Source organism: Crocodylus siamensis, chromosome 8, assembly GCF_052110815.1.
Source record: "Crocodylus siamensis isolate JL-2025a chromosome 8, ASM5211081v1, whole genome shotgun sequence".
In the NCBI taxonomy this organism is placed as follows: domain Eukaryota; kingdom Metazoa; phylum Chordata; order Crocodylia; family Crocodylidae; genus Crocodylus; species Crocodylus siamensis.
The window spans coordinates 70,765,696-70,778,266 of record NC_143402.1 but is presented as its reverse complement, the minus strand read 5'-3'; positions in this window follow the sequence as shown (position 1 = coordinate 70,778,266).

The following is a 12,571-nucleotide window of genomic DNA, read 5'->3' as shown; positions in this document are numbered from 1 at the left end:
GAAAGCCAAAGACCTGACAATTTTCCTATATAACCAGGCCAAAAATGGAAGGGGCCTGTAAACACTAGCCATGGTCTGTGAAAACCTGAGGACAGGGTGGAAGCACAATATAATGGTGGAACAGTGCTAATAGCATACCACTGTAAATTTAAAACAGACACACATTGTAATACAAAGACTCCAAAAGGATGCCATGAGTTGGATACTTGGGTTTTATTCCAACTAACCTTGATGAAATTCCTTTCCGAAGCAAAATGCAAGTATCTGGCTTTTATACAGGTGGAGTGTGATAAGGTTGGGGAGGTAAACTTTATTACCTTTCCAAAGCCAGGGCTGCTATACAACTCCTTCCACTGGCCTGACCCAAGATATCAGGCACTGGCTACATGGAGAAACATGCTCACTAGATTTACATAAAGTGGTATCTTTATCACCACTCCATTTTGTTGTACAGTAGTAACACAGAGTTAAGGGAGGTTTGCTTTACTTGGTACCTGTGTTCTAAGAGATCACATTAATATAAAGTGAGTCTGTGCCTAAACACCAGGGCTAGGGACAGACATTCAAAAAGTTTGAGCCTGAATTGATTCAGTCTTTGCAGGTTAGCCTAACCTGGCTAGGTTGAAGTTGTTTGCAACCATACAGACATCCCCTCTGGACTGAAGCAATGCAGGCATCAGGCACGGCTGGTGAACTCAGACTGGTAGGGCAGTGGAGCATCCCACACGAGCAGGGCGGGGGGATGTTTACAGCTGGCCAGCAGTGAGGAGGGGTTTGCAGCTGACTGGGAGTCAGGGGGAGTGGGTTTGCAGCTGGCTGGGCACTCCGGCCAGTAGTGGGGAGGCTGCAAACCCCAGGCTCCCGGCTGGCTGCAACCCCCACCCCCCGCTGCTGGCCAGATGCAAAACCCCACCTCCTGCTGCTGTGGGGTGCTCCACCGTCCCACCAGTCTGAGTTCACCACCCATGCCTGGCAGGCACATGCCTGCAGTGGCTCAGGCTAGAAGCAGAGGGGGTGGGGGCGGCCTTCTAGAACAGCCCTCCCTTCTGTTCCACAATGCTGACCTCGGAGGGAGTGTGGCCAGGCCCCAGCAGGACACTCCAATTAGGGAGGGGTTTAAGCCCCAACCGTGCCTGCATCATCCCAGGCTTTCCCCGCCCCCGATTGCTGCTCAGGGGTGGCAGTGTTGCCAGACCCCAGCCATGGGCTAGCACTCAGGGAGAGGGGTGCAGTGCATGATACAGAGCTTTTCAACCTCCCTCTCCCTGCTTATTCATATTGCTTGCAGCAACCCTGACAGATGAGGGAGCCAGCAGGGAGCTGATAACAGTGTTTATCAGCCCCTCAACAAAACAAAATCCTCTCTCATTAGTTCAAGCTTTTCTTGAACAGCTTTTTCCAAGGAAGGAACAGAGGGACATTACCAGCTGACCTGTTGATTAGCTCCAAAAAGACACAGTTCTGGTCTGCTTGTACCAGTGAAATTGGAGACACACACAGACACGTCTCAGCATTAGCTATCATATCACATGCCTAGGGTCCATGAGGCGGGGGTCTATGCTATGAAGGATGGAAGGGAGGGGAGAATCCCTTCTTGAGCAGCAAACAGTGAGGGGAAGGGGGGGAAGCCAGGCAGACCCTGCTGTGCCTGCAGTCTCTGCCAGAGCTCTGGCATGGGAGCGGAGGGGTGGGGCCAGCTCTGCTCTCTGGAGCAGGCAGCCCCACCCAGGGCTGCAAAGCATCTGGGATGCTGGGGAACTTTGGTTTAACTTAAACCTGGAAGGGGTCTGGGACAGACATTGCATAAACCAGTTTGACCCAAATCAGTTAAGTCTGCTACTACATTCAACCAGGTGCATCTTAACCCAATTTCAGCCATCTGGTTTATGTGAACAGAACTTACATTCTGTTACGGGTTAAAACCAGTTACTGATCACATAAACCAGTTTATGTGTAATGTCTGTCCCTATTCCTATCCCTGAAGTTACAACTGACATCAGAGCATTTTTAGGTTCCCTCCACCTATACCATTCTGAGCTATCAATCTGTCTATGGCTTTCCCCCAAGTGGATCTTAATTCCTCTTATGCCGTCATGAAGATCAGATACACAATGCAGAGAGGGTACATACTGCATGCATGTATGCATGCATGCATGACCGTACAGCCAGCTGTGGCTTGGCACGACCCTCTACACCAGCAGTTCTGAACCTTTTTCAGTCGACGTACCCCTTGGTCTCAGAGTGAGACTTCACATACCCCCTTTCAATTGTCAAGACTTTTCTTAGGCCCTTCAACCTGTGTTAGACAATGTATGAAATATATCTCACGTACTTCCTGGGGGTACATGTATTACCGGTTCAGAACTGCTGCTGTAAACCATCTCACACTCGCATAGAGCTAGGGTCTCAGTGAGCTTCACCATGCATAACTGCAGGCAAATTACATATAAACTCCATGTGCCTTAGTTTCCCAACCAGTAATATAGCTAGAATGCCTATCCTTCATACCATGGCAAACCTTAATTATTTAATGATTGCAAAGCAGGTTGAAAAAGATGTTTAGGAGGAAGCTACAATATGCTATTACCATCCAGACTAAAGAGATATACAGAAGGGAGGTACAGTTGTCCATCTGAGAACATAGTTGCAGGACCTAGAGAGCTTTGACTGCGTAAAGGTGAAGAAATAGAATTAATGGAGTAGAGAATATTTGTAGGTAAAATTTACTCTTGGGCAGAGTGTCAGCATAAAACCTATCCAACAAAGTTCTTAAAATAGAATCTATGTGATACTTAGGGTTTTGCTGCCCATATGCCTAAGGCTAATTTAATTACAATAATATTAGATAAAGATACAGATAAAATTCGCTAATGGAAAGGGATTGTCTAACATTATTCAAGAACAGTAATCCTGATATTTCCTACTGGAGAAATACCATCCGGTGGGGCTTATTTATTTATTTTTTTTCACCGTTCAATGCGTCCAGGGGCATTTGAAATGGAGCCAGAGATTTGAAAATAAATCGTCTTTATTTTTGTCAGTCTAACTCAGACCTTGTAAAGTTATTGTCAACAGTTTCTCTGCATTCATATTACAAATCTTCAATGGCATACAAAACATGCTTTCATCAAGGGGATCAGCAGCACACTAGAGTTATCTGGAAAGGGTAATTAAAAAAAATACAGCTGCTTTTTTCTATCCAGCTTTTGCCCCACTATCCCTGTTGTAATTTTACTGACTCATTTCCATTTCTGATTCATTACAGGCCCTTCAATCAATCAAGCAAAAAAAAAAAAAAAAGATTCAATTGAGACATACTACCTGACAAAATGGTCATAAAAAGGTCAGAGAGCTTTTAAAAGGTTGCAATAAAAATAAGTTTTCAAGAAAATTAGCTGTTGCTTTGGTATCTGGTGGAGTTTTTTTCCCTATCAAATACAGCTCCTTCCTTCAAAGGTGACATTAAAAGAAAAAAAGTTGACCTTCAAATGTGAAATGGCAAAAGGAGAAAACTGATGACAAAACATGGTCCATGCCTAAATGTCAGAAATCATTGCCCCATGTTTTCCAACATGGCAACATTATTACGTAGGAATATGTGTTTTTAAAATCTCCCTTTCATATATTTATATCTCATTAACATCTTTGGAGCTTCATTCATCCAAAACTGCACAAGCTCCAACTGTTTCAGAACACCATGTTGAGGTGCCAGGTATTTTAGCCTTTTCAAAGTTATCCCTTTGATTTAACAGTGAGCAGCATTTATTGGTTTAAGGCATCACAGGAAAGCACCATCAGACACTTTGATTTCAGGTTCTTTTCCTGAACTGGAAAACCAAATGCATCTTCAGACATTACCACAACTAGGCTGAAGCTCAGTCATGGGACCACATGAAGGAATGAAATTCCCTCTAGGTTGGGTATGTTTGGGGGATGTTGCATCAAAGAGGAAGCTAAATCTTAGCTCAATCCCTGGGTCAGTACATGACTTGGGAAAAGCCACTTCATGTCCACACTACATCAGACGGTGATGTGAAAACACATCCCTCTGCCCATTCACTTCCACTTTGCTTGTGTTTCATGCGGACGCTGTCAGAATTGCACCGGCTACTTCCATCCCTGCTCTTTTATGCCCAAGCTGGGCCTGGGAGCAACTAAATGGCATTTGTTTGACATTTGACATGCACAAAATAGAGACAAGTGGATGAGGTCGATTTTCACAGTACCCTTCCCACAATTTGACACACATGGCATTAATATCTATGCATTAACTGCCCCATGCATAGACAGAGGCACAATCACTTCCCTGGCTTACCAATTAAGTTCAATGCATAATACACTGTTCGAGAGCTCTGTCCACTGAAAACCAACACCACCAACAGCACGGATTTGCTAGATCCCATGAAGACTAGTTCCATTAACCCAACATACAGTAGAAAACAGTTGTCAATGCCGTGAGACTTTTGAAGACTCCTAAGATTTTATTCTCTTCTGAAGTAACTGAAACAGCAACAGTTTTGCTGAACGTTCAACAGTGTTATACGTATGCATAAAGGATAAAGTCAAAGTATTTCTGATTGGAGTATACTTGAAATTCAATCTCTCAATATATAAGCCTTCATGCTTCTCTTGAGGACAAGTGAATTAAACTGTGGCTTCAGTGTGTTGATACTGCACATGCAGCCAGTATAAAATAGATGAGGTGAAAATAATTCTCCAGTTCTAAAATTATGGGGAGAGAATTTGAATGGTTTCAATTGTTTCTGGATGTGTTAAATCCCAGTTCCATAACTGAGAAATACAGTCTCTGTCACTCTAAAACGAGCTCATTCCACAGCAGAATCCTAATAATTTTACAAAGGAGGTGCTCTAGTTCTGCAATGTCGTTTCCTTGTTTCAGTACTATTACACACTGTCACTATGAAGCAGTACTGACAGATAAATGCACTTCAAATCAGCATGGCATCCTCTGAAAACACTTTTGGGCTCAGTTACATTTACAGTACATGGCCAAACAGCCTTGCGCAACACCAAGGGAGTCAATTCAGTCTGGTTAGATAGCCATGCTTAGGCTCTGGCATTCATTTCATCACCAGCCAGAAGCTTTATTCAGGTTTACTAGGGTAAAGTGCCACTAAGACATAATTGAACACTGTGCACATACTCTCTGAATTCCTCTTTGTGTCATGCTCTAGTACATACTAGCTATTTTTGGTTGAAGGTGTGACAGGGCTTGTGATGTTAGGAACATAGATGAATAAAATCTTATGGGATGAAATGTACTTTGCATGAAAAATGAATATTAATATTAGAATAAAAATTTGTCCAAAGTAAAAACACGGTAATAAGGGAAAAATATATTTAAATCCAACATGCGATTAGAAGACAGACACCACTTCAAGCCTTGGCTCTGAACACAATGCTGTTCAGAAGTCTGCTCCTTATTTTTGCATTTTCTTCTATGTCAGTTCTGCCCCTAAATATAGCTACAAGAAAGCTGGGGAGGGAATATTTGGCTTTAGAAATTGAGCTCTTACTTGGCTCTAGTCAAGGTCTGAGTTTGAGCTTTCAATGCCACCTAAAGCAAAAGCAACGAACAAGCTCAATCTCACAATCTAATCAGGTGGCCTAATAGGTATAAATCTCCTTCAATCAGCGGATGACACATGCCCACTGGGACTACATCAGAAACTGAGCTGGAAAAGAATAGACCACCTTTTCTGATTTTCAGGCAGTCTAGAAAACATACAAACTAAATGCTCTTATATCTCCTGCAGAATATGCATGCATGACAGCCATGACATTTCAGTACTGACCCGTCCCATAATGCCATACTTGCATTGCTGCCTTCTTGCAGGATGGGCCTTGAATTGTTCAGCTGCAGCGGGCACAACTGATTGGGAATCCGAGTTCAAGAACAGGAATATCTTGAGCTCTATCTCTTCTGCAGATGGGAAGTTCTCAATGGCTGTGATGTTCAGTCACTTCCCAACAGTGGTGTCCTAGATGGCCAATGATTTATAACAATATAAAGCTTCCTGATTTTCTACATTAAAATTTGAGTGGGATGCGGGGGGGGGGGGGGGATGAATGCTCTTAGTTTCCCTAGATAAAATGTACCCTTGTTAGCAATTGTGATTGACATGTCTACTTGCTCTGTACAACAAGATGCAATTGGTGAACATCTGGCCTTTCTTTTTTTTTGTAGTTTTTTCCATTGTCAGCCTATCTGGTTCAAAAAAATACCCCAGGGCATTTTTGGAATACCACAGAAATCCTCTGTTAGTTGGCTAAAAAATAAATCAATCAAAGAATAATAAAACAGTGGGGCTGGAAGAAATGATCAGGAGGTAATTTAGTCCAACCTCCTGCTCAAGGCAGGAGCATCCCTATCTAAACATCTTAGAAAAACGTCTGAATATGGAAGCAAAGGTATTAGTATTTGAGCATTTCACTGAACACAACAGATTGACCTTGAACTTAATGGCATTATTTTTTGCAGTTGGTGATGATTGACCATTTAGAACTTAAACACTTATTTGTGCAATGTACCTGCAGTATCTTTTGCTTTCTTAACGGTAAGGTAGTCCATTGGCAACTAAAGAAAACCTGAAGCCCAAACAAATCGAATACACAATTTTTTTAAAAGTAGGGTAAGAATGTCCATTGGTGGGGGGCGGGATTCTTCACTTGCTCGTGTAGAGCTGTGGGTAACGTTACATGACGGTACATAAAATAAAATTCCTAAGTTAAATATCATCCCAAATGCCCACCACCCTCTAACGGTCTGATACTCTTGACACGAAAGCGTATATGTAGGCCCTGTAAAGTCAAGAGAATTATTCATATGGTATTAAGCACAAACATAAGCTTTTTCAGGCTCAGAACCTAAGGGATGTTGAAAGGGAATTTACAACTTAGTAGGAGATGTCTGTATCTAGGGAAGCATCATGCTAAAGTATTAGAAAAACTTAATGTGTTCATAAACTCCTTTTAAAAATGCATGGTATACAAACTCTGCACAGAATATGAACTCGGGGGGGGGGAAAAACCTCAGTACGTGGTATTTACTAAAACTGACAAGAATTCTGGGGGTCATTCTTTTCCAACCAGTTCCAGTATTTACTATCCCTATGCATAGAGATAGCTTAGCTGGATTATACAGCACAGGAATAGCTGAGACACAGTGAGTAGAGATATTTGACAAGACAACACAGTACTGGCTACTAGGCCTGTGCAAAGCGGCTAGTATTCACTTCGGATTCAGCCAATTCAGGGGACAGGGATTCCATTTGGTGATTCGCATCACTGTCCCGTATTGATCTGGCCAAATCTAATTAGGAGATTCCGCGGTTGCCGAATCTCTGAATGAGCCAGGCCCAACCCCTGCCCACTCTCCCAGCCTGGCAATGGCTGCCTCCCTGCCCCAGGTCTCAGCACTTTAAAAAAAAGCCCCTACTCACCGGGTGGGGGGTAATCCACGCTGTTCCCCACTGCCCCACACTGCATGGGGGGCTCTGCATGGACTCCCCATCCCCACCAAACCGCCCCCTCACTCCCCCAGCCCTCCCATGGGTGAACAGCCCAGGCCAGCTCTAGCCCTTTACAGAAAAAAACCTGAAAAAAACCCCAGACTCACCACTCCTGCCGGCAGGGGATTATCCCCGCTGCCCCACATTGCCCCGCACCACACTCTGCACAAGCGCCTGAAGCCCGGAGGCCACTGCAGGAGTGGTCAGTCCCAGGGCGTTTCTTGTTTTTATTTATTTTTTCTTAAAAGGGCCAGAACTGGCCTGGGTGGGACACGGGTCAGAGGGCTCATGGCAGAGCCTCCCATGCAGCGTGGGGGGCTTTTCTTTAAAATACCAAGCTGGGGCAGGCAGGGGCAGCCATGGGGGAGCTGGGGGTTAGGGAGCAGGGAGGGTTGGGGGGGCGGGCAGGGGTCCCCCATCGTCCCTTCCCCCCACCCCGCCTCTAGCACTTACCAGCTCAGAGTCTAGCTCCACCAGGGACTGCCCAAATCGCCAAAGACTTGGAGAGCTTTGAATCCATTTGAACCTTTTAATTGGCATCCTGATTCGATTCGGATTTAGACATTCAGCCGCTGAATTGGGCCGAAAGTCCTTCAAATCAAATCACAACCCAAAGCTTCACAGCCCTATTCATTACTTACTTTCTCTACAAATTTCCACCATCTCAAATGTCCTATTGTCGTGATGGCACCACTGCTTTGGCCACTACTCTGACGGCAGGTGGACTGGAAGGACACAGCAGCAGTTGCGTATCCCTACACCATGCAGTTGACCTGCAATGAGGCCATCCTCCATGAGCAGAAAGCTATTTTGAAAAGACAAAAACATTGAATACAGTAGCCCAGACAATCTGTGAAGCAATTTTTTATAGTGCTCATAATTCGGAGGACTTGCTGGTTGTATTATATCGAGGTTAATGTGTGACATAAGATAAAAGGATGATTTACTTAACCTTAAAAAATATGAAGTCTTGCCTAATGGTGATTGATGGGAGAGTGAGAGACATCCTATTCGTGATTATTAAAGACCCTTGTACATTTTGCCCTGACTGACATGTTAACCCCAGTGTCTGTGTCACATTTGAATATAAAAATGAAGCAGTTCACGTTCAAGTACTTAGGTCAGGTACAGACATTACACAGTATAAGTGATCAGAAACCAGTCTATACTCACAACGGAACAGAAGTTCAACACACAGACTGGCTTAAAAATGGCAGAACCCAGTCTAAGATTTGTCCCCTGCCCCCACCAAAGGGCGAACGTGTTTTCTGTTCACTACCGACCTAAACTACACTGCTTCCGGAAAACTGCATAACTTAGATCAACTTCTCCTGGGGCTTTTTGAATGTCTGTACCTAGCCGTAAATAGCACATGGTTATTCAATCCTTTGTTCACTTAACAATTCCTGTCCTAAATTTGTTTTAAATGTGGTTTATATGCTTTACTCTAATAGCCGAGATGAGGATCATATCAATGAGCATATATTAAGGATCCTTGAGGAAAAACGTAATCTGCATTTAATTCACCCATTTGTAGTTGTGCCACATAAGCTACAATCAGAAAAACTCAAATGACACAGACCAGCGAGTAACACACAGACCTTCTGTTGGCTCGCTACAGATGGGAAAAAAATATACCCCAAGGAAAAATGTTAGGTATTAAAGCACTAAGTGTGATAGCAATCCAATCGTTTCTTGTTTATCATTCTAATTTACTGATATGCTTCTTGAAATTCCCACCCTATTTTACATACTTAAAAGATACAGTGGATGCAATAGAAAATGCAACAGTTACCAATAGATACCATATGTGTTTTCCTAGTTGTTGAGACAATACCTGCAGGATCTCAAAATCCATTGTGCAGTAACAGTTGTCAAATGTTTACTTTTTAATTGCCAACCACTGAATATAAGCTTGGTAATAAAACCAAACCCTGATAAAAAATCATCTCATTTCCTGTCTTTATTTGCCTGGGGAAAATATTTTGGCACAGAAGCAGTAAGCAAAAATAAAGTAATTTTGCAGTGGTAGGTCTTCCCAGGCTGTCTTATTTTTAAGTTAAGCCTTACTTAATATGTGCATTCTGCAAAGAATAAAATGCAGAGAGACTCAATATGGTTCACCCCCTTAGGAAGTCATTTGCTGATAAACAGCTATTCTGTCAAGAATTATAACAGGATAAGGAGATATCAAAAGAAATCATTTACTATTCTTTCGGCAGAGAAAAATTTCAGAGTTCAGCTTTGCACCACAATAGGTTTTGCAATACATGGCTTGTATAATTGATATAAGCAGTACAATCTGGATGTATACATAACCTATCATGTATACACTGGTACTTAGCAATATGCAGCCCATGTGCTGGGGAGAGGTTTAGCTTGGGAAATTTGAGCAAAACATTCAAGGAAACCTGTCTGTATCTGGTGCTGGAAGTTTGCACTTACATAGGTCTCAACAGTATGTGATATAGATCTTCTGCAAAAACCAGATTCCTTTGCAACTTGGGCTTTCTGACCATAAATGCTCTATCAAGATTTCTTACCAGTTACTTTTTTCCTGTTAATTCGGCCATTATTTTTTAAGTTTTATTACCGGAGGGAAAACGGACAAAGACGCACAAGCTTCAGGGAAAACCATAACAGTTAATTAACAGATCATCCCAGATGACAGTTTACCATAGTCAAGTCCATCAAAGTCTTCTCCCAGTTTCATGTAAGGTAGCTTCATAGCTGCCCTGATATCGCCTACCTCTTTCCTGGTCTTGCTCTTTGTTGCCAGTGGTGACCACCTCTCCTACTCAACACTGCTGGGTGCAGGAAAGGGGCAGGTTAATTTGCTTCTTCAAGTTGCTTGCCCAACCCCAGTGTTTTTAGACCCTGAACTGCCCAACAGCTGGCTCATGGAGTTAAGATTTTTTAGAAAATAGTGGATAACAGGTCTCTATCTGAACCCATTATACAGATTTGTATGCACAGGCACATCTTCCTTTGCATGGTGATGGCAGACTGGGTCCTGAGACCTAAACCTACCAGGACACTGCCAACCAAGAAGTGAATCCTGTCTGCAGCCTCCCTTGTGCCCTCTAGGACTCCTTTAATGCTGGTCTCCTGGTCACCCTGCTGCAACACCCTTAATAGACCACAGTGAGTGTGACCACCGACCGAGGTGACATCTGCCCAACTTTTTCTCATATCATTTGTACCCCTACCCACTGTATAATTCTGAAGGGAAAGCCTTTGAATACAGACATGCAAATACCTCTATTCACAAAGAGTAAATCAGGCAGAAGTAGCCTCCAGCCCTCTAAACATGCATACCAATGAGGATAGGTAGATAACGAATACATGCAGCTTGTCACAACCAAACATACGTAACATAAGCTGGGTTACAAGTAAAAATGAACAAAAAATAATGCAAGGAATCTACTTGAAGATATCATATGAGCAAAAAAAGAAAAGAAAAAGTTTAGCCCCTGCCCCACTCCCATCCTTAAGTCAACTACTTATTGCTGTTCAGCTGTTCTAACCTAAACTGAAGCCCAGGGGACTGTGGATTGACTTTAGTGTAATCAGTTTATTGTTGTACCATTGCTGGCATCTACGTCTATGATTTCAAAACTCTGAGGGGTTAAAGGCTTCTGACAGCTGGATGAACAATTACAATATTAATTGAATATTTTATTCAGATATTGTTGGAAATTCACCATCATTTGTAAATTATTATTCAATCTCTCTCTCTCACTCTCTCTCTAATAATAGCACTTAGAATTTCCATTAACTTTTTTTTTTTTTTTAAGCTGATTATCTCAAACAATTCAGCCTGGTAGGGCAACTAAGGATTTTTACTCTGGTTTTATAGAAGAGCAAACTAAGACACAGGGATGCTAAGCATATATGTCCATGGTTACCCAACAAGCAAATCTACAGTAGAACAGAATTTAGAGCACTGAATCAGCACAGATGCAAAAGTAATGTCATTTATTTCAATAGGGACCTGCGTGGGTGCAGTCAATTTCTAACTCAAAGACCAGGCATCTCTTTTTTCCAGTCTTCGGCTTCAACCAGTTAAAGAGAAACCACCTACAAACAGCAGCAGCTGCAACACCAACACTATTCCTTCTCTAAACATTTGGTTAGGCAGGAATGGGCAAATTTGAAATCCCAAGGAAATCATTTGGTGGGCTTACCTCACTATCCTAACCACAGCATCCTGTAAAGGACCCTGAGATTTCAAACACCCAGGATGAAAAGTTGACCTTCCAAAATATGTTGTGAAAACCGAGAGGAAAAAAGAAAGGATCACCTACACAAAAAGCAAAGTCTGGTGGGTCAGACAGGGAACGTCTACATGAGACGATTCAAGTGCAGTAGACTAATTCTATTGTGCATTGGTGCAGTGGGCAAAATCTGTGCTAATGTGCAGTAGAATTAGCCTACTGCACATTAGCATCACCTAAAATGCATGCGCTGACGCGACTGTGCAATAGCAAGAGTTATTGTGCATTTAATTTAGTACCTGTTATTACAGGTACTAAATTAAATGTGCAGTAACCGCTCTGAAATAATGCACATGTAGACACCCAAACTGAGGTCAACCCCACGTTCAAGTCTCAAGTCTCACTTAGGTGGTGCAGGGACTTGAAATCGGAAATCCTACATCCCTAGTGACTGCCCTAATTACCAGAGTAGCCTGTTTTAACCAGAAATTCCATGCTGTCCCTGAGAAACCTTCCGGTGAGAAGCTCTCTTCAAATCAGCACTTTGATGCAAGCAGTTTAGTTTAGAGAAAGTAAGCATTTTCACCAAAAGCACATTTGATTGAAAAATTCTTAGTCATCTCAATCCATACATGTTTAATTGCTTGTAACATCTTGACGTAGACTGCAAATGATAATCAAAGTATGATATGACTTTTTTCTCTACTGGCAAACTCACTACCCTCAACCTCCTTTGAATGACAGCAGGCAGTTGTATACATATAATTAGTAATTTTAGCCCAATTTATCAACAGGTGTTTCTATTTAGGAATGCATCAGCTT